Below are 25,321 nucleotides of genomic sequence, written 5' to 3' on the forward strand. Positions count from 1 at the left end.
TAAATAGTCATCTTGAGTTCAAACCATTTGCCGAAATCTATAACCTATCCGGAATTTTTTACTAAATTTCTCCAAAAAGTCCAGTTTTTGTAAAAAAATAAAACATTCCATTAATGAAAATGATTCTAATTCTGTGCGTATTTTTAGCGTTATTTTGCATACAAAACATATTTTCTGAAAAAATATTAAATCATTACGTATTCATTTATATCATGGTGTTGTATGGGAACGTCCAGCATCTTGTGTACAAATTCATTTTTGGTTGAATCTCAAAATGCAGGTCTTTGTCGGTAGGTTCGTTGGGATAGATGATGACCATTAAAAGAGACAACGATAACGGACTGTCCTAACTTGGGATTATAGGGACAGGCATGGTAGCGAGTGAATCTACTCGCTCGTTGGCTTTTGGTGGTTAAGAATGTATTTTAATGTATCTGAGAAGGTAGCTCTGCAGGAAAAATTCCTTCCTGTAAACAGATCAAATAAACATGGTTGTTCAATGTTGCATATTAGTGTTTCGAATTAAATTCACTCTACGTGCATATATTTTATTGCACTCAAGGCAAGTCAGTATTGAGGTATCAGTAAAAGGCGAATATCCACGAGATTGTGTAAGATCACTAAAATGCATAATTAGGCAAGTGCTTATCATTAAAATGCGAGACTTCATGTTCAAAGGCATTCTCAGGACACATTTAAAAATAGACTGAAACCTTGGTTTACGAATATACGAATTACTTATCTATATTATATCATCTAAATTCTACTTAATTATTTGGATTTGAATGTGGTATGTCATATTAATAACAAATGTTGTTATACTATTTTAGTATTAAAAATATAAAGAAGAACACATTTCCAGTATTCACATCACATTTACATCATATTATTTACATCACATATGCATCATATTATTTTTGCATATTATTTCAGCCCTTGAAATGAAGTAATATTTTTGTTGTTCTCATTTTTTTAATCTGTCTGAAATGATCTAACTGGTTTTTAAGGGTTAGATATGCATTGTCCTTGCCTAAAATAAAATATTTTATTTTAGGCAAGGACAAACGATATCATGCATGTACATGTGACTGTTTAACTTTATCAAAACCTGCGTTTGAGTTGAAAAAAGAAGCCATAAATTACTTTTGCAATTTACTAATATTTTTAACACTGTTTTTTAAATAAGTTAAGAAAAATCAATTATTGGAATTCGTTGCATTTAAGCGCATGATAGTAGATTTATGAAATTAAGCGCAGATTTAGTAGATTTATGATAGCAGATTTATAAAATTAAGCATAACATTGTATTTAAGAGCATGATAGTAGCTAATGTTTATAAATGAAATGAGACCATTGCGAAATTTAAAAGCAAGAAATTTGAGAAATATATAGTGCTTTCACAGCGATTTGAAACAGGAATCATCCGTGGCTAGCTTGACATGCTAACCATTTACACCACAGGAATACCGTCTGGTCAGAAGCGATAGATCCTTACAACCATACGTTAAATTTTTAACACCATCGGTTTTCCAGTCATTCCTCATTTATAAGCAGTGTAAAAACTTATAAAGAACATTAACTTGAAGCTTATAGAAACGATTAAGTATAGAAGTTTTTCTAATTGCTTTTGTCATTAGATTGGTTTTTCCTCCTACCAGTCATACTTATTGAAGTAACAATAATTATTTGGCTTTGATTGCGAATACCGTCCTCTGAAATTCTCTTTTGTGCCTTAATAAAACTTCACAGCATCCTCCTTAGGATAGCGCTGTGCGAGATTACTTCTACAAAGAGCTTCCTGACAGATGGATTTGATAGGACATTCTTAATCTTATCTTAAGAAAATTCTCCTCTTCATTTCTTTCCTAGCAGAAGCTATGGCATACACAAAATTTTCAAATCACGAAATATATCAAGAAAGTAGGACTGTTTCACAAATATATCTGTAAAGTATTTGAGTTGACATTCTTTGAGTTGATATTCTTTAAATGTATTGAGTTGATATTCTTTAAATGTACTTCTGTAAATGGAGATTCACACAGAAGTTCGGTAACATGCGCATAAAATCTTTTTTAATTACTGTTAAAATACATTTATTAAATTAAATTTTTTTCTGCTTATATTGTTTGACAACTACATTTTACTGCTTCAAGTTCATTTAAATTCCCACATACTTAAAATATTGTAATAGTAATTAAACTTTATAGAACATCGATGTTCAATTAAGGCAATTTTAATTTCCTCGCAAGTTAAACGAACATTGGCATAACCAAAGTCTTTTTAATGCTTTGAATGAAGCAAAAGAACATTTCATTTTGATATTTATCGTAAACAAGATTTTTGCAAGGTTTTGCAAATATATTCATCTGACAGCTTTTATAGATTAATTAAAGCTACTTGTTATAAAATCAATAAAAAATAGAAAACAAAAATCAAGAAGGATTCAGATTTAAACTTCGCACCAGAAAGTTTAGTTTGATTTGTTATACTCTCGCTGCGCTCGCATCTACAGTTCTACTCTTAGACTAACTCCTCATAACGAAACATAATTTTTATGTCATTTTAGCTTTATTATAAAGAATCGCTTTCTTCACCCTTATGCTTATTAAAATTCAACACAAGATCGCAAAAGTTTTAAAAATGACATTTATTATGAATTCACAATACGGTGTTAAAAATTACCATACACTTTCCGATATTTTGTTTACTCAGTCGTTTCTCAGCTTATCGTATCAACATTCCGTTTTCTTAGTAAAATGACTAGCACATCTTTTTCTTTTGTTTTTTATTACTATTTTTAGCACAAAATGGAGTTATCCCAAATGGAATATTAGTCTCGAAACAGGAATTTGCGTCGTACACTAGAAAAGATGAATCAGTTTTCAAATTGTTGCCACAAAATATTATCTCCTTGCATTATTGTGCATTAAAATTGAAAGACAGATATCTTACATTTTCCCGAACGGCAAAGCTGGAGATAAATATGTTTTATTTCGACGAATGTTTCCACAGCTCGTTTTCAAACCACTGAATTGAGTTGTAGAGACATTGGGTATTCTGGAAGCAGGAAAGATGAAAAATTAACAACGCCTTCGCCGGAATTCGAACCGCGGACCCCTGGAATACCGGCCGAGTGGGCAGTACCACTACACCACGAAGGCACGCTAAGAAAATGGGAGAAACACCTTATAGTTTAATAGAAAATTCATTAAGTGTGCATAAAATAGGACATATAAGAAACAAGAATTCGAAATTTAAAATTTGGACTTTGAAGTGTACATGTTTGGGAGGAGGTCTACGTGTATTCAAAATCAAATGGCTCTAGATGCCATGGTTTTGCTACAATGAGAGGAGCATATGTATATATGTATAGATTTTTCATTATTTAATTTCTTTAAAATTAATGGATGTCGATAACATTTGCTGGCAACAATTTGGAAAGTGATTAGGGCAAAAAGTGAGTTTCAAAACTAATAACACCCTTGGTTTTAGCAATTCAAGAAACGCATTCCTCAGTCTAATAAAAATGAGAAATTTATCGAATGTGATTTAAAGAAATAAACTTCACAATTCTTTAATTAAATGTTAGGTAATGTCAGTTTTCTGTTTGATTCCAAAAGAAAGATAATCAATCTCTAGGCCAGATGAATTTCCAGATCAATTTCTAAAAGGCCTAATAAGAAATAAATGTGATTTGATAATTAATAACGGAAATTTCGGGAGAGTTTGTCTTTATAACAGAAAAAAGAGAAAGATTTTGCCTCTTCTCAACCCGGATTAAAATTTCCTGTGCTGAAAATCTATGTATAAGAAGGAGCTACAGTTACATTTCTGATAAGAATTACAGAGAATTTTCTCATCTATATCCCTTAAAACTAGAACCTGAATTTCATGATTTGTTGCCTTTCAAATCTGGAGAGCAAAGTAAAGATGTCTTGCAATTTCAATTGCAATTTGAAATCTTATCAAAATTTACTTCCTGTCGAAATATCTTTTGTGCTTAAAAAGAAAAGCAGAGCACGCACTGAGATCATTTATAAATTTTTGCTTCATTTTATACTAGGTACATGATTATCAGGAACATTTAGCTCGTACAAATCCTTATGGAAGTAAAAAGAAAAAAAAATAATTTAGACCTATCAACATAAATAACTCAGTAAATGTCATTCATTTCTACCGATTCAAAAAACTTAAAATTATTTTTAGACGTATCAACATAAACAACTCAGTAAATGTCATTGATTTCTATAGATTCAAAAAACTAAGAAATTATCACTTTTAAATGGGGATACTCAACAATTAAAATTAATATAAATGTCATGCAGCTTAAAAATCGCAATACCATATATTTTGTATTTAAATACCCATTCAATAAATAAAACACAGAAATTATATTAATTAAGGCGTTTCTTTTGTGAATTCAGAAGCAAGAATCTATCTAAAAGCTCCACATTTTACGGAATTATTATACCTCAAGCATTGAAAACCGTTGGACAGTGTGTCCGGTCTGGACACACCTAAAAATTTTGTTCCGTACCCACAGAAAAATTGAATGAAAAAGGATTTGTAGGTTACTATAGGTTACTCTGAACCTTCTTTATTTATAGTAGATGGTATACCATCCCTTTATTTATAGTATACCAATCTATATATTTTAGCCATATTTAGTTTTTTAAGACTCTCATTTTTCGAAGAAATCGTCCGGATGTTTTTTTAGGGTATAAAAGAATTGTTTGAAAAGAAATTTCTATGTTATTTTTTGGGTGTATACTAATCTTCTTATTCTATATTAGTTTCAAATTTTTACCTTGAAATCTTGCCTGAAATCAAACGGCGAACCCTAGGTGGGTCCATACCGGGCTCACCGATAATCTAGGACAATTGAGAGTCTGTATTCTTTGTTTCTCCACATTTCATCGATCAGTTCATTTACAACAATGCTCGTTTCAGCACTCTTTTCGAAGCTCTATTCAATCAGTGTGAAACTTTGGGCACACCCACAGAATTAAAACCATATGTGCTATCTTCACAAAATTTTACTTGAGTATTCTCCTCTAGCCTAATTAGACTGCCCACTTTTTTTTGATCAAAACTCCGACTTTAAAAGAGAGCATGCCGTAAAGGGTTAATTTTAGTGCTATCCAAAAGTCATTGCTTCAAAAAATGTAATTTTATTTATGATTTGGCTGTTTTTTTGAATCTTAAAATTCTATTTAATTACTAAGACGAGAATTAGGCGGAAGTACAGGAAGGTTGAATAAAATTTAAAACATGTTAGAATTAACTTTGCATACATTCAAAAATATGTATCTTAAAATAAAATAAATTATTGAAAAAGTGCTAAGACGAATTCGGATAATAATTTGGACTCAGAAACATTTTTACTTTCAGCAGAGAACCCTTCTGTAAATTTTTATAATTTTAGATGAAAATGTCTCGAGTGTTATAGATTGTAGCTTAACATATTTCAACAAAATTTTCTCGCAGTATGAAGTCTGAAATTAACATCAGAAATTATGTAAAATAAATTTATTTTAGTTCTGCTGTAAATTTAATACTAATGTCTTAAAAGTGATACATATGCAAGAAGCATAATCAAAGCTTATCAAAGCTTAATATCAAATAATCAAAGCTTAATATCAAAACTTTAAGCTTTCAGATATCTTGAATGTTACGAAACTCTGAATACTGAATCAAACATAACACTGTAATAAACTATCAGAACGAAAGATCAAGATAACAATATAAGAAATCAGAAATATTTTTGCTTCAACTCATGCAAAATTAAAGATTTAATGTTTTAAAACTTGCAGATGAGTTCTACAAATCTTTTGTAAAAAAAAAAAAATATTTTTATCATATCACTGGAGACATTAGTCCATATGATTAAAATGCGAAATTTTAAGAAGGCTACCTTTCATGAATAAGGAAACAAGAACGTTATACGGGAGGCAATGTTTTGTCGTACTGATATTTGCATATAAATAAATATTTAATGCACTTGTATCCATTGTATCTTTGCTCTGAAAGTAAAATGAAAATTCAGGTGTTGAAATACTTATTTTGAACGTATTTATATGCATTTTTAAGTTCTTAATAGGGGTACTGATGTCTATTTCTGCTTGAATTTTGCATTTAGCTTATAACAATTCGTTTTCTAATCAATTGCTCTTTCTCATTCTACGGTTTAATTGCATGTGTTTCATAATTATTTTATATATAGGAAAGATTCTAAAGATTTTATATATAGGAAAGATAGGAAAGAATATCTTCAAATTAGGAATGTCTTAGAAATTCCTCCACTAAGGTATCCTTCCTCTTAGGTTTCGCTTCGATCTATTTAATTCAAACATAAAATAATTATTCTTATTACACTGAGTATGTTTAGAAAATGGTTTTGAGGGCCTATACTTTCGACTGCAGCATTGCTCTACACTTTCTCAGCATTCCATGTAGCCGAGTAGACAAGATCACTGAAAACTTGATCCGGGTTAATATCTCGTTGATGAGCCGACGTATATTTTTAAATGCAACATTGTATCCGTAAACTAGAGTAAAATGTTACGGAAAGATATTATCCAGTAAATTGATATCCATTTACTTCAACTTTATCTTAAAGATTAATGTCATTAGTTCAAGGTTCTACTTTCATTATCGGAGTTTAATGTTCTTAGGAATATTATAAAGCAAACATCAAAGCCGGCTGCTTAAGTAGGGCAAAGTGATTAACTTTTAGCGTCATAGACATGCGAATCGAATTAATAAGCGTATTTTAGTACTATAATGAGATAATGAGAGCGATAGTAATAAGGATACAAAAACTGTCAGTTATTCCTAGTTTCAAATAAAATTTGTAAATTTTTACTTAAAGTTTTTTTTTTAAAGTTTTGTCTAGCACATTGAACACAAAAATCTGGGAATTATTTCGCATGCAGACAATCTTAGTGTTATGAAAACAGTACTTTTGAATATTAAACAGGCCGAAGGTAATACCATTTTTAGAGCAATTCTGATGCTAATTTGATAAAAAAGCATTTCAGAAAAAATTAGCAAAGTAAATTGGAACTTGGACAGTTCGAAGGACATTAAGACACTTTTCAATGACAAAATAGACTGAAGAAAGATTTGTTTGCATTTTTTTTTTTATTTTAAAGGTAATGCGAGGCGATATATTCGTAGTGAAATTTGAAAAGAACAATATACGCATTTTTATTCTTAAGATGCTGCATATTTTAGATATATAATAAATGTTGCACCAATAAAAAGGGCATCAACGTTTGCTTTTGTTAAATGGACAAATATTATCGTTTTATATACTTTTAATACTTTAAACTTTGAACTTTGATTCATTGGTGCCGGACAAAATTAACTAAAAAATATCAAATATCAAATAATTCACATTCAAAATCTATTTCATAATATTCATAATATGTCAAAAGATCAATCAAATATCGAACAATCAATCCTATAGTGATATAGTACAATTTGACATTTAGGTTTGCGTTGTGAGTAACCTATGTAAAAGGAAATATCAATAACTCCAAATTCAATTAAATTCCATGTTTCTTAAAAGCCTCCCGGCTCAAACAAATGGAGGGACACGACACACCACAGAAACTACACTAAATTAAACAAATGAGACATAAAATACATATCAAACACATTTATTAATTTCTAGAATATTCAAACATATGATAACTAGGTAAACTGATCAGTCCCCTACAAATTAACCTTAAGAGGTAAATTAACATATATATCATTTTAAATCTTATACTCATGTTAGGTGTACTAATTTTTTTTAACATTACATAACTCACAATTTAGGCGGTTGTACCACACGTATATTAATATAGTATCATTATTCGGTTACAATTTAAAGACAAAAGACAGAGAAAAAAAATTCACTCACAGGGTGAAGTTCATACATTAAACTCCTATACCATCATCGACTGATTAATATGGAGTGCTGATAGTTCAACAGATCGTCCTACTCATTTCGTTGACCATTCGAAGAGATCGAGAATGCCATCATCGACGGATTAATACGGAGTTTTAGATAGTTCAACAGATCGTCCTATTCATTTCGTTGACCATTCGAAGAGCTCGAGAATGCCATCATCGACGGATTATTACGGAGTGTTAATAGTTCAAGAGATTGCCCAACTCATTTTGTTGATCCTTCGAAGAAATCAGGAATGCCATCATCGAGTGATTATTACGGAGTTCTAGATAGTTCAACAGATAGTCCAGCTGCTTTTAAACCAGGAACGCTACGCCTTCAGCAAAATCAAGACTCAAGGAAAACACATGTATCAGGATGCTTCCTTTAAATCAGGAACTGTCTTTATCAGGAACGCTAACGCTTCAACAAATCAAGACTCAAGGAAAACACAGGTATCAGGATACTTCCTTTAAATTAGGAAGCAGTCTTTATCAGGAACGCTAACGCTACAACAAAGTCTGTATTAAGGTAACCTCGAGAATATCAAATTAAAGTTCTTGGGAAAATATAACAAAGCAGCAGCAAAGCTATAATTTGCATAAGCACTTAGTCTCAACTCGAGCAAAATTCTCATCAGCTGAAAGCCGACAGACATTCAAGACCGCCGCCCGCTGGTACACGGCATTCGCGAGAGCAAGACCCGCAAAGGGGGTCAAGCCCCCGTCACTCGTTTTCTTCTTACTCTTAGATTGAAAGAATCAGGAAACAGAATGATCTCTAGCCTGGTGCAAGCACCCAGGAAATCTCGGTTTCTCCGCCTCTGTAATTTCATAGTCTTTCAAAAAAATCATAAAATTAAATTTTACCAATCCCGGAATTTTATGTTATCTAAATTGAGAAAATGACACACCCATGACGAATCAAACACCAGAAAATCTGACAATGCAATCCGAAAAACATCTGTACACATAACGTGAGGAAAAAATAGACCCCCCCCAACTAACAAGCGAAACTAGCATTTGCGAGCATCCAATTATCTAACTTATTACACCTCCCACTGCCTTGAAGTAAGAAAACTGCAAACTTTAACAAAGCAACACGAAGACAATTTCCGTTTCCCACGCATTAGCTAAAAAAGGGGCCACACACATACCCTATTGCCTCCATTGTTAAAAGACCATAAACCAGATGGCTCCCGCAACCGTTTCCCGCCTAACTTACAATTCCTACTCAAGAACAACAAGTTAAACAACACCTTAAGTGCCTAAGAATACTTTTTTCCAGATTAAAATACACATAAATACAAATAAAAATATTAGAATAATAATGACTTGAAACACATATTAATAATTGAAATTCGCGACATAACATATTCCTCCACGCACCAGAGAAAAAAATTTGAGCATCAAATTTTTTTTTTTTTTTCAAAACAAAACAAAACAGCATTTCAAAATAGTACCAAGTTAAGTGCCATACAAATAATCCATTCAAAACTAGTTGTCACGGAGAGCAGTGATAAAAAAATTTAAAAAAAATTACTTACAAACATTAAGTTTAACAAATTAAATTCAAAATCTAAATGCAACTCATTTAACCAATTAAATAGAAACCGAAGTGAAGTGTCATAAAATCCATCTGCAAAACCAGAATTACACAAACAAAAATTACACAAACAAAAAAAAAAAAAAAACACTAGTGAGGGAAAAAAATACACCTTAACATTCCCGTCAACCAACAGTGAAAAAAAAATCATAAATGAATTAAATACTGAACTGAACCAGAAGCCGAAACAAACGGAGAACACCCCTAGGAACGGAAAAGAGAAACTTGACAAAGAAAATTAAGCCGAAAAAATCTAGAATGCACCTAGAAGCAAAAGAGAAAAAAAAATTCAGATAATCTTACTTGAAACAAGGAAATAAAATTCGGAGCAGCCGAAAAAAATCCTTAAAAACAAAACACTATTTCAAGAACTCGAAACTGAAACCAAAAGAAATTCACACAAATGCAGACAACTCCTAGTCCAAACCAGTTGTCAAATACTGAGGAAAAACCGTTAACTATCTTTCAAGGAAACAAAACCAAATCTTCCAAAAAAAAAAAAAAAAAAAAAAATCAAATTCATAAGAAATTCAAGCTCAAACCAAAAAAAGAATCAAATTCTGAAAATAGCCAAAACGAATCCAACAAAAACAGAACTGAAGCAGGTTACACACACAGAGAATTTCTACGTAAACAAGAAAGTGTCCAACAAAAGGGTTTGCCACAATTTTAAAAGAAAACAATGCTGCTGCCCCAATGTTCTCAAAGTCTAGATCCTGAAGAGTAATTAAAGAAGATAAAGAGTATGCATTGCACTCTAGGTAGCAATCGTAAGCATGACAACTTCACAACAAAACTACAAAACTGCAGGCACAAAAATGCAAAAGCAGACAAGAGGGAAGTGTTTACACAGGTAAAAAAAAAAAAAAAAAAAAAATCTCAAACTCAAAATCTCAAAGTCCATAATCCCACAAAACTCAATTCTATACTTCTCCTTAAACCACTTCAAAACAAAAACTCCTTGAAATACACTAAGCCTCAAGAGCAATCACAAATTTTTCAGTAACCACACAGTATAATCAGAAACCAGGAAAAGAAAAAAAGTTTTTGAAAGACAACCAACTTGAAAACAGAAACTCAGTACAAAACTCAGTGGAGTTAATTACTCTTAAAATCCTAAAATCAAATCAAAATTCTTCTCAAAATCTCCACAACACTAAACTCACATAAGTAAATTCTCATTCCACCAAATCAAGTTTAACTTCTTAAAACAAATTTTCACTTCCACTAGTATCAAAGTCTTAAATTCCAAAACACATTTCACATCCACTTTTAAAGTTACTACAACACTGCAACAAGTTCAACCAAAAAAAAAAAAAAAAAAAAAAAAAAAAAAATTCAAAACCAAAAGAAATAAAACTATTAAAGCTCAAAAATTGACAAAGTCAAAAAAAGAGTTAGCTCACTGTTAAAACAAATGTTAGACCACTCACACTTAACCTCACTATGAAACTACCATTAAAACACTTGAAAAAAAAGACAACAGTAAGAGTAAAGAGCAAAAATAATATCTTTTAATTTCCAAAATTCCAAAATTCCAAACAAAACCAACTCTACCTTTCCAAAAAAAATCTTTATTTTTCCAAAATTCGAAGCTCAAAATTGCTGTAAATCGCAAAACTCACTATTCTACTGTTTGCAGACATTTCTCAGACAGCAATAAAGTTCATAAAATTCACAAACCATGTAGAAAATTAATTACTCAAACTCAGAAAAGCTAAACAAGAAACTTCACTCCAGCTGAAAATTAACTTCCAAAAAAAAAAAAAAAAAAAAATTTCAATCAATCCCTAAGTAAACTATCACTGGTCCCGCGCAACTTTACAAATCTAACCAAATTTTATTTAAGAGACAAACATTTCAAAATTTTCCAAAAATTCAAAAATCAAAATTTTAACTCAATTCAATTAGGCACAAATTCCATAAAATCCGTTAACACACCCTCAAGAAGTTAAAAAAAAATTACTATTTCTTGAACACAAAAGTACTGCTCTGAAATTAATTCAATTAATTAAAATTAGAAATCAACAAAGCAATTATTAAAAAATGCAATAAGTAAAATTAAATCATTAACACAAATGCAATTCTCACCAAAACTTTAAGCTAAATGATAAATGGATCAAACATCTAGGTGAGCGCAAAAAATTTCATCATTTATAATCAAAAATGTAATATTCATACACATAAAAACAAAATAGAAATAAAATATAAAATAATACTCAAATAATATACACAAAAAATATTCTAGTGATCTGCCAGTCGCGAGGTCACGGCACCATTGTCAAATAGAAAATTTTTACAGCACCTACAATTTATCCTGGTCACGGCACCATTGTTATATCTCTGAATATTTTTGTTTTTAATACTTTTTTAAAAACTTTAAACTTTGATTCATGGTGCCGGACAAAATTAACAAAACAAAAAAATCAAATATCAAATAATTCAAAACAATTCAAAATCTAATTCATAATATTCATATATCATTTCGACATTCTTATAAACATTCGTATAGCAAATCTATCAATTAATCGTATATCATATCTATCAATCAATCGTATATTATATCTATCAATCATATAGTGGTAGTACAATTTAACGTTTAAGGTTTGCGTTGTGAGTAACCTATGTAAAAAGAAATATCAGTAACTCCAAATTCAATTAAATTCCATGTTTCTTAAAAGCCTCCCGGCTCAAACAAATGAAGGGACATGACAGACCACAGAAACTACACTAAATTAAACAAATGAGACATAAAATACATATCAAACACATTTATTAATTTCTAGAATATTCAAACATATGATAACTAGGTAAACTGATCAGTCCCCTACAAATTAACCTTAAGAGGTAAATTAACATATATATCATTTTAAATCTTATACTCATGTTAGGTGTACTAATTTTTTTAACATTACATAACTCACAATTTAGGCGGTTGTACCACACGTATATTAATATAGTATCATTACTCGGTTACAATTTAAATACAAAAGACAGAGAAAAAAAATTCACTCACAGGGTGAAATTTATACATTAAACTCCTATGCCATCATCGACTGATTAATATGGAGTGCTGATAGTTCAACAGATCGTCCTACTCATTTCGTTGACCATTCGAAGAGATCGAGAATGCCATCATCGACGGATTAATACGGAGTTTTAGATAGTTCAACAGATCGTCCTATTCATTTCGTTGACCATTCGAAGACATCGAGAATGCCATCATCGACGAATTATTACGGAGTGTTAATAGTTCAACAGATTGTCCAACTCATTTTGTTGATCCTTCGAAGAAATCGGGAATGCCATCCTCGACTGATTATTACGGAGTTCTAGATAGTTCAACAGATAGTCCAGCTGCTTTTAAACCAGGAACGCTACGCCTTCAACAAATCAAGACTCAAGGAAAAACAAGTATCAGGATGCTTCCTTTAAATTAGGAAGCAGTCTTTATCAGGAACGCTAACGCTACAAAAAAATTTGTATTAAGGTAACCTGGAGAATGTCAAATTAACCCATTAACGGTTTGGCCCGGATTTTCTCGTTCTTTTATGCAGGTCTCTTAACGGTTCGTTACGGATTATTGTTAGTTTAAATGTACTCTCGAAAACGGACAGTCCCGTGTTTTTGTATTATCGAAAAAACACGCTAAAAAGGACTAGCCCGTATTTTTGTATGTCTTCCAACCCCCAATGCCTAAGGGGACAAGGGTCCATGCAATTCTGACGACAATGGGTAATGGCTGTCATTAGCGTGGGGAGAAATCTTCTTGATGTTTTGGGATAAAGGCCTTACACTGACTCTAAAGAAACAAATTTATTACCAGTTACAAAGTGGATGCATATATAAAGGGATTTAAGAATTTCCGTTTTAGAGCAGTTATTGAATAAAAAATAGAATTTTTTACAAAATGAACGTTTACCTATAAGTGCATTAATGAATTAAAACGAGAAAAATAAAAGTAATAAATGCAAATCTTTCAGATTTTACATTAGGCCCCAAGGGCGTTTTTTTAACGGTTTGTGAGTTACCTTTATTTTTAAATATCATGTTCTTCGCACTTAAACCGTAAAACTTCAGTTAAACAGCAATACCGCAAAATAAATCTTAAATGAGCATATCTTTAGAATTTCCGATACACAGTCTCGCCCGTTGAAGATAATTTTTTATATTATTATTTTCATACAGTGTTGCCTTTGCTCGCTTTAAAATCGTTGAGTTTCTTAATTAAAAATTCATTGAAGTTTTACGAAATATGAAACATATAATAAAACAAATTCCAAATCTCGGCTTCGAGATGCCCATATTCGGGTGGAAATGTACGTTATTCAAAATTGGATGGGTCTAGGTACCGTTGTTTTATCACAATGCGAGAAACATACATATATTTATGCAGATTATTCATTATTTAATTTCAAGGCAGATAGCCTCGAGTGCTTTGCCGTAATCTAATAAACCAAAACCATTATTTAATTTCTTTAAATATAATACAGGGCTGTAATATGTGGTAGCAACAGTTTGAAAAGTGAACTGACAGGGTTTTCAACGGAAAATGAAAAAATGAAGTTAATAGAAATTCTCGGCTAACGCCCTTTGTTTTAAAAATAATGTATTGTGCAATTTAATGGGAATACGAGATTAAATAATTCTCTTTAAGAAATTTATCTACAAATTTACATCACGAATAACAAAAACGTGAGGCTGTCTTGATAAATTTATAAATATTATGCATCTGACAATGCGATTCAATTATTTGATTTCGTAATTTAGGAACCTATGATTCTTCTTATAAAACTGTACAGGAATTTAGCAAAGAAGCTATTAAGTAATTTCTTATTACCATTAATCTATGCGATAAATTATTATTATTATTATTACTATTGGTTCAGTCTTTTACTTCCAAGTATCCTTTTACCTCAAATAATCGAAAAGATATATAAATTTAAAACAAAGTTCGCCCCAAAATCAGAAATTAGGTTACGAATTTCATGCAAATTTTATTTCAAAAGCTATTTTACGCTCTGTAAAATGATGCAAACTTAAAAATTTTGAGATTTTTAGTTTATTCTTAAATGGAAATATGCGCAAAAAATTTCTTCGGCATTAAATTTTAAAAACTCTAAATCGAATTATTATCATCCGTAAACGGTGTGTGTACAAAATTTGAATTCAATAGATTATCAATAAGTAGTTCAAAAATCGACGACGAGCTTTTGATTAAACACCGTGAATGAACTGAATACAATTTTTGGAACAGCTCTATTTTTAAGCACTTTGGAAAGATCGGTAAGCTGTTGATATAGCATAACCGTTATTTTTATAACATTCTTGGCATTATGAAACGTGTAAGTTCCCGACAGTTCTGTTCATTTGTCAAAGTGGCTGCTTTTGAAAATATTGTGAAGCTCACTCGATGTGCTCCACTATCTATGATACTCACTAAAGATATTTAATTATGTTTTATTTCTGTACAGAAATACTAGTAAAATTAAGAGGTCAAATATTTAATTATTTGAGTTATATAACTACTTATACTGTCTCAAGAAATTCTGAGTCATTTTGTAAAAATAATCTTTTCTTTAAAATTCCTTTTTCCCTCCTACACCCTATGCTTCATAACTTTATTACTATTCTGATGAATGGAAAGTTTGTAGAGACATTAATTTTTTTTTTAACAGAAAGACATGAAAAATGAGCAATGCCTTACCCGGGACGCGAACCACGTACTTCTCGAATGCGCGCCGAGCGTACTGAGACCACGAAGGCATGCTAAAAGGGCGGGAGAAAATACCGTACATACTCCCCCTTTTAAAGGGCGACTGGGGATTAGGGGACCGAATCGCCAAATCCTTGCGGCGGAGAATCATCATTTTTTGGTTTGGGTCAAACTTTTTTGGTTTGGGTGCCACTATAAAAACATTATTATTTCGAAGCAGGACATGTGAAATAGAAGCAATGCCTTCGCCGGGACTCGAACCACCAACCTCTCGAATACACGCCGTGCGTGCTGACCATTACACCACGAAGGTATGCTAAGAAGGCGGGAGAAAATACCTTATAGGTTATGAAAACCAAAAGTTGAGTAGGTAGTCACAAATTTAAGTAATAAATGCTCTACAAATACAACTTTTAATATTTTAGCAGAATTTTTTGGAAACGTATTTATATAAATTGTTGTAGAAATCGACACAGTTTGATGCCAATTTAGAGGAGGGGTTGTTTATGAGCGTATTAAAAATGCTTTTCCCACTCAAAATGTTAACTACTTTAAAATAATAATTCATAATCGCACTGAATCTGATGTTTACAATTATTTCCCCTGAGATTTCTTTAAAAAGAAAGAATTACAATTGTGTTTAATGCAGAAAATTTAATGGAATTGGCATCTGCGGAAGAGGACGGAAACTATCAGGGAGGACTTTCTAAGGAAAACTAGATTTCCTTCACATTGAACGTAGAAAACCTTCACCGAACAAGCGGGTTCACCAGGATTTGAACTTACGCAGGATTACCAGTACTCAGCGGTTTTAGCGCTTGGCCACTGGGGCCCGCAGACCGATTAACAATCTTGTTTAGAAACCTTTTATCTTGATTTAGTGTGACAGGTTCCGTAGTTTGAAGGTTAGGATTAATTGAATATAGCAAAACACACGAGGACTATCTGCTTTTAAGGAAAGAGATGCCATCGTAGAGGACTTTTTAACGAGAAAAGTCTCATATTCATGTTATACATAGGAAAAAAAAAACATGGGAAAATACCATTCAGCCATCGTATTCGTTCGTCAGGGTATAAATCTAAGTCGAACTACCAGTATTTACCGGCCACTAATATGACCGTATTTTAATAGGGGAAATAACTGTTGGATTGTAAGGCATCTAAATTAAGAAATAAAAAAAAATTCACTTCTGAGGTAATCTTAAACCCAAATTAAGTTTTTTATTATAATTATGAAAGAGTTCAACTCATTTGTTAATTTTCAGATCATTAAAATTAGTGTGGCTGTAATGAATGATTATTTAGACCTGTTACAGGAAACAAATACATCAAAAGTTTCCTTTAAAATATCAGGAATTATTGAAAAATCTTCTGTAATTTATAAACGAGAAGACGTATTTAACCAGATTTTACATGTGTGAAAAAATAATGAATTTTGATCTCCCCTAGTAGAGACATTTCTAATTATATTTCTAGTTCCAAATTCAAAGTGAAAAATCTAGGTGCCTGAAGCCAGAGAACACTATCGATTCTTCTTTGCTTCTATTTTCAGCGACGAAATAGATCAACTGCATGGAATTTTTATGATTTTTCTCAACATGTAAACTAAATGCTTGTAAGTGTTTCTTAGAAAGCTCGTCGGAAGTGGAATATCTCTATCTTGGTAGATAGATATCGTGTGCTTTAGTAAATTTAGCAAATCTAAACACAGAGGCGATAGTACTATGTTTGAGGCCTTTCTCTAACATAGTCGAATAGTGTATCGAATAGTCGAACAGTGAAATCACTCTACATCGCCCTCTTTTACTTACTTTTATACTTTTATCTCAATATTATATATTGCATCCACAAAAATTTCTCTAAATTAATGTTATTTCGATTCGAAAACCATTTTATGCTTAAATACATCTTTCCAGATGTTTGTCTTTTACTCACTGAGTGTCAATGCTTCTTGAAGATGTCAATTCATGAATGAAAAATTATTTCTTGCTTTTCCGGTTTCCCCTAACCGTTCCCACAAAAGCCGAACATTTGGGCAAAAACAGCCATCCTATGATGTTAATTCCTTAGCAAAAGAGAAAGCACTGAACGGGGTAAAGTAGTAGAAATCTTGACTTTCCTTTTCACTCAAAATTCAAGCATTCCCAAAATATACTATAAAAGATATACTCCCTAAGATATAAAATTTTTGTGTAATGAAATTATAAAATGAAATATATATATATATATATACATATGCATTCTAATATATACATATGCTAAAATATGAATGCATATATATATCATTGATTATATATATATATCATTGATGACATATATATATCAATTAAACCATTAGACACACTCACACACATACATATACAGATATAGAATCACATAGTATCAGTAGGTGAAAGAAGAAAATAAATCCTATTGGTGAAAGATTGCTGAAGAAATTCAAAGCATAATGAAAGTTTCTTTTATCTTGGAATCAAAGAACTTTTTTATCGCTTTAGTTTTTGGGAGACTATTAGATTAAAATGTAATAAATAAATAAGTATATTTCAATACGGATATATAACTGATGATTCTAAAATTTTATTATCATTAAGACTGGAAAAAATACACGACTTAATTCATTTTCATACATTTTAAAAGAAGTTAAATTTTTCAGAGAGTTACTATAAAATATTTATTAGAATGTCAAATTTAAGCATTTCAATTATTTATATAATAAAGGATAAATTTTATATTTATATAATAAAGGATAAATTTTATATTTATATAATAAAGGATAAATTTTATATTTATATAATAAAGGATAAATTTTATATTTATATAATAAAGGATAAATTTTATATTTATATAATAAAGAAAAATTGTTGATAATATCACTCTGATTTTAGTGGAGATATTTTAAGAAGTAAACAAGTGAAAGCTGGAGGAAGAAAAACTATTTCAAGTTATATGTTTATCTTAAAAGTAACGAGAGAAAAACTATGTTAAAAGAAAAGGCACGCATATCGAAATTGTTTCCTGTACTGCTGACAAATTGTTATATGGCATGCATACTATAATGTTCATGAATAATTGATTGCTACTAGATTAATACAGGGATAGCATATTTCTAGGGACTGATTTGCTGCAATTTCCAATTTGATTTTTACATACTTTTATATTTAGGACACTAATTACATCACACTGAAGATTACTCAATGCAATAATTCCATTGCAGTTTTATAGAAAATTATAAAATTTTCAGTTTCAATAAACAAATATATAATATTTCGATGACTCAGCAGGTAACATAATTTATTATCTTTCAAGTTTTTTTCGAAAACACCTCGGCAGATATAGAATCATTAGCAGACTGTACTAACTTTAACAAGCGCAGTATCTGAGTGTTCACATTTCTGTTTATAACTGCAATGAGAATAAGTATAAGTTTGAAAAGTTTACCAATGGGTATGTGGATAAAAGAGATGATCATAAGTATTTTGACCTGGTTTTGGTTTCTGGTCAATACGTTGGCTGTAAGGAAGATTTCGTGATTTTTTCCATGTGAACTACTTTTCTTTATAAATTCCTCTAAGTCTTTCGTTAAGTACATACAAAGTTGCTACATTAAACATTAGTAAGTGTTTACATAGGTAAACATTTTAAAAGCGACTAGCGTAAAGAAAGATTATTTAAAATATGTTTTTAAAATGCAAATTCAGAACACTGAAAACCAAACAGTAAACATTATAAGATTATTTAATAATCTTTGGTTTGGTTTACTTGAAATCTTTACTTAAAAAAACGTTGAAATTTACAATGTTTACAACAAACTATTATTCTGCCATATTCATCGATTGCGTTAATCAAAATCTAAAATTATTTAACGTAAAATGTAATTATCCAAAAATTATGTAAAATGAGAATTTTTTCCCACTATATCTGTAGCTTGCAATGGCTAGAAAAAAAGATAGCTCTAGATAATGAGAGCTCTAGATAGCTCTACAATGAAAAAACTCAATTGACTAGAAATAGTCTTTGGAGAACTTAGTGTCAGTTAGCCTGCGGAGGTCAGGTTCCCTTCCAAGTCGTTTTCTTTTCCCACGAGGCAGGGGTAGAAAGGCTTCTTCCCGATTATTATTATTTTTAGCAAAGACGTTTACAATTATCTATTCAATCCTTGCTAATCAGACGAATTTGAGAAGAAAGGGAAAGTTGTAGATAAATTTTGCTTCTTCCAGTGCCAGTTACAAATCCTACAGTTGTTCAATAACATTTGAACTATATCATTAACGTTGCATATTACTAAAATGTACTTGTTCTTTAAAGTCCTTGATCTGTTCTAAAAATAATACCGCAGAAGTTTCAGAAGTGAAGTACAATTTAAAGCTACTTAACATTTGTATGCATATAAGAAAGTAAAACTGTTTAAAATGCATATAGTTTAACGCTTCCTGTTTTATTTGGAATAATATTTCAAAAATAAAACTCGTGTTGGTTACGACCCAAGCAATACTTAACGGGATAAAGAGCCGTACTTTGATAATGCATTCAGTTTTCGTCGTTTTAATAAAATCCATTATGATACTTATGCTGGTAATTATAAACTGCATTTACGCATACAGAAGTATGATTAATACACTAATATCACAGAATATACGCTTTTAATGCTCTGACAAGTTTTGTCAAGATACCAATTTTTAGTTCATATACAAGTCGTAAATTCCCTAGCCAGATTCCTTTTGTATATAAATAGATGCATAGAGGACAAAATGGAACAGTTAATTATATTTTTTATTCTTTTACAAAATCTAATTCTTTTAGATATAATTTTTAACGGTAAACGATATTCTGCTAAGTTATAATAGAAAAATTATTACTAATAATAATTTATATCCTAATATTTATATCCTAATTTAATAATATTTATATCCTCATTTATATCACTCAAAACAGAATTGGAAAACTTATTCAAATCATATTTAATCAAAACGTTTTACGAAGTTTTGGGAAAAAGGAATTTTGGGGTTTGTTTGATTTTTAACGGTGAATTCAATCATTAAAACATTTTTACCGTGTTTCATCATTCATATAACATTAGCAAAATAATTTACTAAATGATTCTTAGATGTAATAGTATTCTTGTTTATCTTTTGTTATATGACTAAAAATAAATAAAAAAGCGGCTGGTATTCAATATTTATTTTTATTTAATTACAAATACTTGGCTATTGGTACTTAAGACATAGTCTTTCCATATTATCACTTTTCTATTCGGCCTTGAAATTATGTTAACGACCTAATAGAATTCGGAAAATCCTATGATTGCATAAAACTGCGGGAGGTGCTAATAATGACAAATTTTAAATGAAAATAGAAATTTATTTAAATAAATTTATTCAAATTCTATTTGTGCGTGTCTGCTTTATGCATTTAATCTATCAAATGCAGAAAAGTGAGAAAAATGCATCCAACACAGAGAAATAATTCTTCTAGTCTGTTCTAAGATTGTATCAAATTCATTTAAACTTCCGTTTAAATTCGAAATGCGATCTCTCAAATCAACGAAGGAATGCATTTTTGGCTTTAAATTCCACATTAGTAGCAACTGTATAATAGCTAAACGTACCCAAAATATTTGTAGAAAACCGCCAAAATTCTAGAAATTGCTATAAAATCTCGAAAAATATTAGGAAGATTATTGCTTGCCATTTCCATGCTGAAAAGATCAAACGTTTACGAGGATGAGCTCGACTGTTAACGACTTGTGGAAATAATTCAACGCTAAAATATAAATACGTATGCCAAATTTTCCAAAAATTCCTGATAAATATTGTACTCTCATCGTAAATATATATGGACTTATAATGTGATGAAAACAGTCGATTAAAGAATGGATTAAAATTTAATTTCCAAAAATAAATTGACCTACTAAAACTAAATAAAATAGATTAGTAAATAGTAAAAAATTGTGTAACAAAATAAATAATGATCTTTCTTAAAATACTGCCCAATAAAACATGTCGAATAATTGAAAATTTACAAGCTTGGAAGCTAAAATTCTAAAAAGATTTCGGAAAATTCGGCCGTCACATGCTAAAAGAAACAAGTCTACAGGCTACTAGTACAAAGAAAGAGGACGGAGACGAAACGAAACGCAAGCCATTCAATACCGGCGAGGCAATTTTATGGCTTATCCATCACACTAAGGGGAAGCAAACATACTGCCTTAGGCTGGGCCATCTTAGAGAGATTTCAGAAAACGAAAGCGATTTTTGGAGGGGTTTGTTGTCTGACAACGCGGCCGTTTTCAAAGCATTTCGTTCCGAAAGGCGGGCTCGTTGATGGGTTAAAGTTCTTGGGAAAATATAACGAAGCAGCAGCAAAGCTATATTTTGCATAAGCACTTAGTCTCAACTCGAGCAAAATTCTCATCAGCTGAAAGCCGACAGACATTCAAGACCGCCGCCCGCTGGTATACGGCATTCGCGATAGCAAGACCCGCAAAGGGAGTCAAGCCCCCGCCACTCGTTTTCTTCTTACTCTTAGCTTGAAAGAATCAGGAAACAGAATGATCTCTAGCCTGGTGCAAGCACCCAGGAAATCTCGGTTTCTCCGCTTCTGTGAGTTCATAGGCTTTCAAAAAAATCATAAAATTAAATCGTACCAATCCCGGAATTTTATGTTATCTAAATTGAGAAAATGACACACCCATGACGAATCAAACACCAGAAAATCTGACAATGCAATCCGAAAAACATCTGTACACATAACGTGGGCAAAAAATAGACCCCCCAACTAACAAGCGAAACTAGCATTTACGAGCATCCAATTATCTAACTTATTACACCTCCCACTGTCCTGAAGTAAGAAAACTGCAAACTTTAACAAAGCAACAGGAAGACAATTTCCGTTTCCCACGCATTAGCTAAAAAAAGGGCGACACACATACCCTACTGCCTCCATTGTTAAAAGGCCGTAAACCTTTTAACAATGTTATTTTAAATAATAATCTCATGCAGTTACTAAGCGAGAAGCAAACTGCACATGAGTTTCATGTGGTTGTTTAACAGTTTTTCTAAAATTTTCTAAACACGAATATGGTGTTGGCTGAAACTCCTTCAGAACTACTTCTTTAACTTTTTCATAATTCGCGATATCCTTATCATGTAAATAGGTTATTATATTCGAAGCTTTGTCTCCTAACAGATTTAACAGAATTTCTGCTTTATAGTCCTCCGAAACATTTTTTGTAATAAACGCTCGTTCTAATGACGAAAAGAAAAATCCCCAACTCTCAGGCCGTATAGGAATTTTTACAGTTAAGGTTCTGATATTTTTATTAATTGATCTAGTGACTCTGATTTTGTTTCGGTTTCGCTTATACCATCAAGTTTAGTTTCTGCTTTAAGCTTAGCCAACTCTAACTCATTCTTTGATCTCTCAAGTTTTATTTTTTCTAACTCGACAAGTTTTTGCTCTTTTTGCTCTTCCTGTTTTCTATTTTCGATAATAGAGTTTGCTATCTCTTTTACTAAATCGTGTTTAGTTTTAAAAATTTCACTATTCTCAATAATATCAGTCAAATCTGATAAAGTCATTTTTTCGTCAACATTTAGATTTATTTCTAAGGCAATAAGCCTTAAATCTTCTTTTTTAGCACCCTTAAATAACATTGTTATTTATAACAGAACAAGCACAGAATGTACAGAATTAACAAGAGAGGGGTCACTTACCTCTGCAGTGATTCACGTTTGATGAATATCCTTATCCCAAATCAGCGATATTCGTTGAAAAGAACAAGCTGCGAATACTGGCAAACACAAACACTCCTGTGTTCTCAAAAACGAAACACTATTTACTCACGCTCCGGTCGACTACGACCAGATATGTTTGGGTCTCGTCCCAAATAACACACACTAAATAAATTCACTGGTTCGATTCTTTATTAATTCTCATAATTAATTACAATCACTCATTAACTCATAGCTGTGACCAGCCCTCTTACACCGTCGATGGCGATTCTCAAACTCGTTTGATCATCACATTACAGATGCGCAGGCGCGAACAGCAGATTTTAGAGGCCCACTTTTGTGTCTCTTGAGGTCTACGAAATTCCATGTAATTTCAACTCCAGATAATTTTAATCTATACTCATTCGGATTTTCAGCCTTCGAAGGCAAAAATGAAGAAAGGGGGTGTTATAAATTAATAAAGGATAGAACGCATATGTTATGCTTGTAAATCGGAGTTGATTTTAATATTATCTCAATGAAGTATATTTTCTGTACGAAAGAGAAAGGAAAAATTTCAGATTTTTTAACTGGAAATTATTCCTTTCTCTTTCGTACTTAAAATTTGTATTTCCTACTTCCAAAAACTTACAGAAATTAAAAATATTTCAAATTTCATTTGACAAAAATTTTATCTGTTTTGACACACACACACACACACACACACACAAAAAAAAAAAAAAAAAAAAAAAAAAAAAAAAAAAAAAAAATAATAATAATAATAATAACAATAATAATAATAATAATAATAATAATGGATAAAAGCCAAGTGGGCTTTTTAAATATTTTATTCAACAATTATATATACAATCAGTTTGTTGTAAATTTACTAATTTAAATCTTACAAATCTCGCTGTTTTATAATTATTATCTTTTGTGTATTGTTGTTTCTTCGCAAGAATTTTTTTTACGATAAAATATGTGCGGCGCTGTATTTAAAGATATGAGATATGTGGACTGTATGCAAAATATATTCTTTCTGATTACTAAATATTTTAACTTAATATATTTAAGAGATATAAATTAATTAAATAATTTTTATGCATAGTAAATACCACTAATATGGTGGTACGGAAAATGCCGAATTTGCTTTTATGTTCCACTTTTGTATGTAATCAATGATTATTATATTAATTAACTTTTTGGCACTTACATACGACAATTAAACAATTTCATCACTGGTAATTAAATATAAAATCTTTGTTCTATTTATGTATTAATTATGTAGAATGGAAATAATCCAATAAAATAAAATACTTTTGTAACATTGCGTGCAAATTAAATTTGTAGATATGAAAAAAGGTTTAATTTCCTTTTCTTAAAAATGGTATCTTATTCAGATAATTTTTAAAATTCTGTAAACTTTTTGAATTAATTTACTGTAAATGTTTTCAGTAAGTACAAATATTATTTTTTAAATTTAAAGTTTAAAATATCAAGAAGGAAAGTAAGCCAAAAAATGGTTTACTACTTTTACAAAGTAGTTTTCTATATATTTTGACATAAATATGTTTAGAATGTTATACTTGAGAACAGTAGCTATGTTAGTGCTGTAACGTTACATATATCAAATAGCCATAATTCTACAGAATTTCCGCTTTTATATATGAATGGGCATTCGTCTTACTTAAGGAATTTTCGATATATAACTAGCCCTTTTCTGATATCGTATTTCTTATACCTTATTGTATCTTATGGGAAATGTGTAACAACACTCTATCCGGTTTACATTTTGGGGTCGTCGAACTTGTCAACAATAAAATAAAACACTGTAGCTATCGCAAACGATCAAAAATCACAGAACAGCGAGATATTTCTCTCTGTTTACGTCATCGATTGCCGTTGTTCCTAACAGCAAGAAGTCGAATATCCCATGCTTCATAGTTTTACTTCTTTTCCGCCATAAATTTCAAGTTTTATGTATCTTTAAGGAAAATACACTTCTTGTGTCGTTTTCCAATATTCAATAAAAATGGCATACATAAAATCAATATTTTTCTACATTAGGAAATTCTAGATTTCTGAAGTATAAATATGTAACGATATGTATTATCAACATATGTATGGATAAAAAAACAAAATACAAACGCATTCTTTTACATATGCGCTAAGATAAGTGAATTTTGATTGAAAAAATAAAGAGTAGAAAACTTGTATCCATTATAACATATGACTTTTTAACGCATTAATAAGTAGATATTTTCATATCATACCTTTACATTTACTAGTCATTATAAGCATTGCTACTGACATACTCTTTTAGCAAGGGGGGGTGAATTGTATATCTCGGTC

Source organism: Stegodyphus dumicola, chromosome 6 (assembly GCF_044657685.1).
Source record: "Stegodyphus dumicola isolate Sdum_Otavi_A_Nest chromosome 6, ASM4465768v1".
Classification (NCBI taxonomy): Eukaryota; Metazoa; Arthropoda; class Arachnida; order Araneae; family Eresidae; genus Stegodyphus; species Stegodyphus dumicola.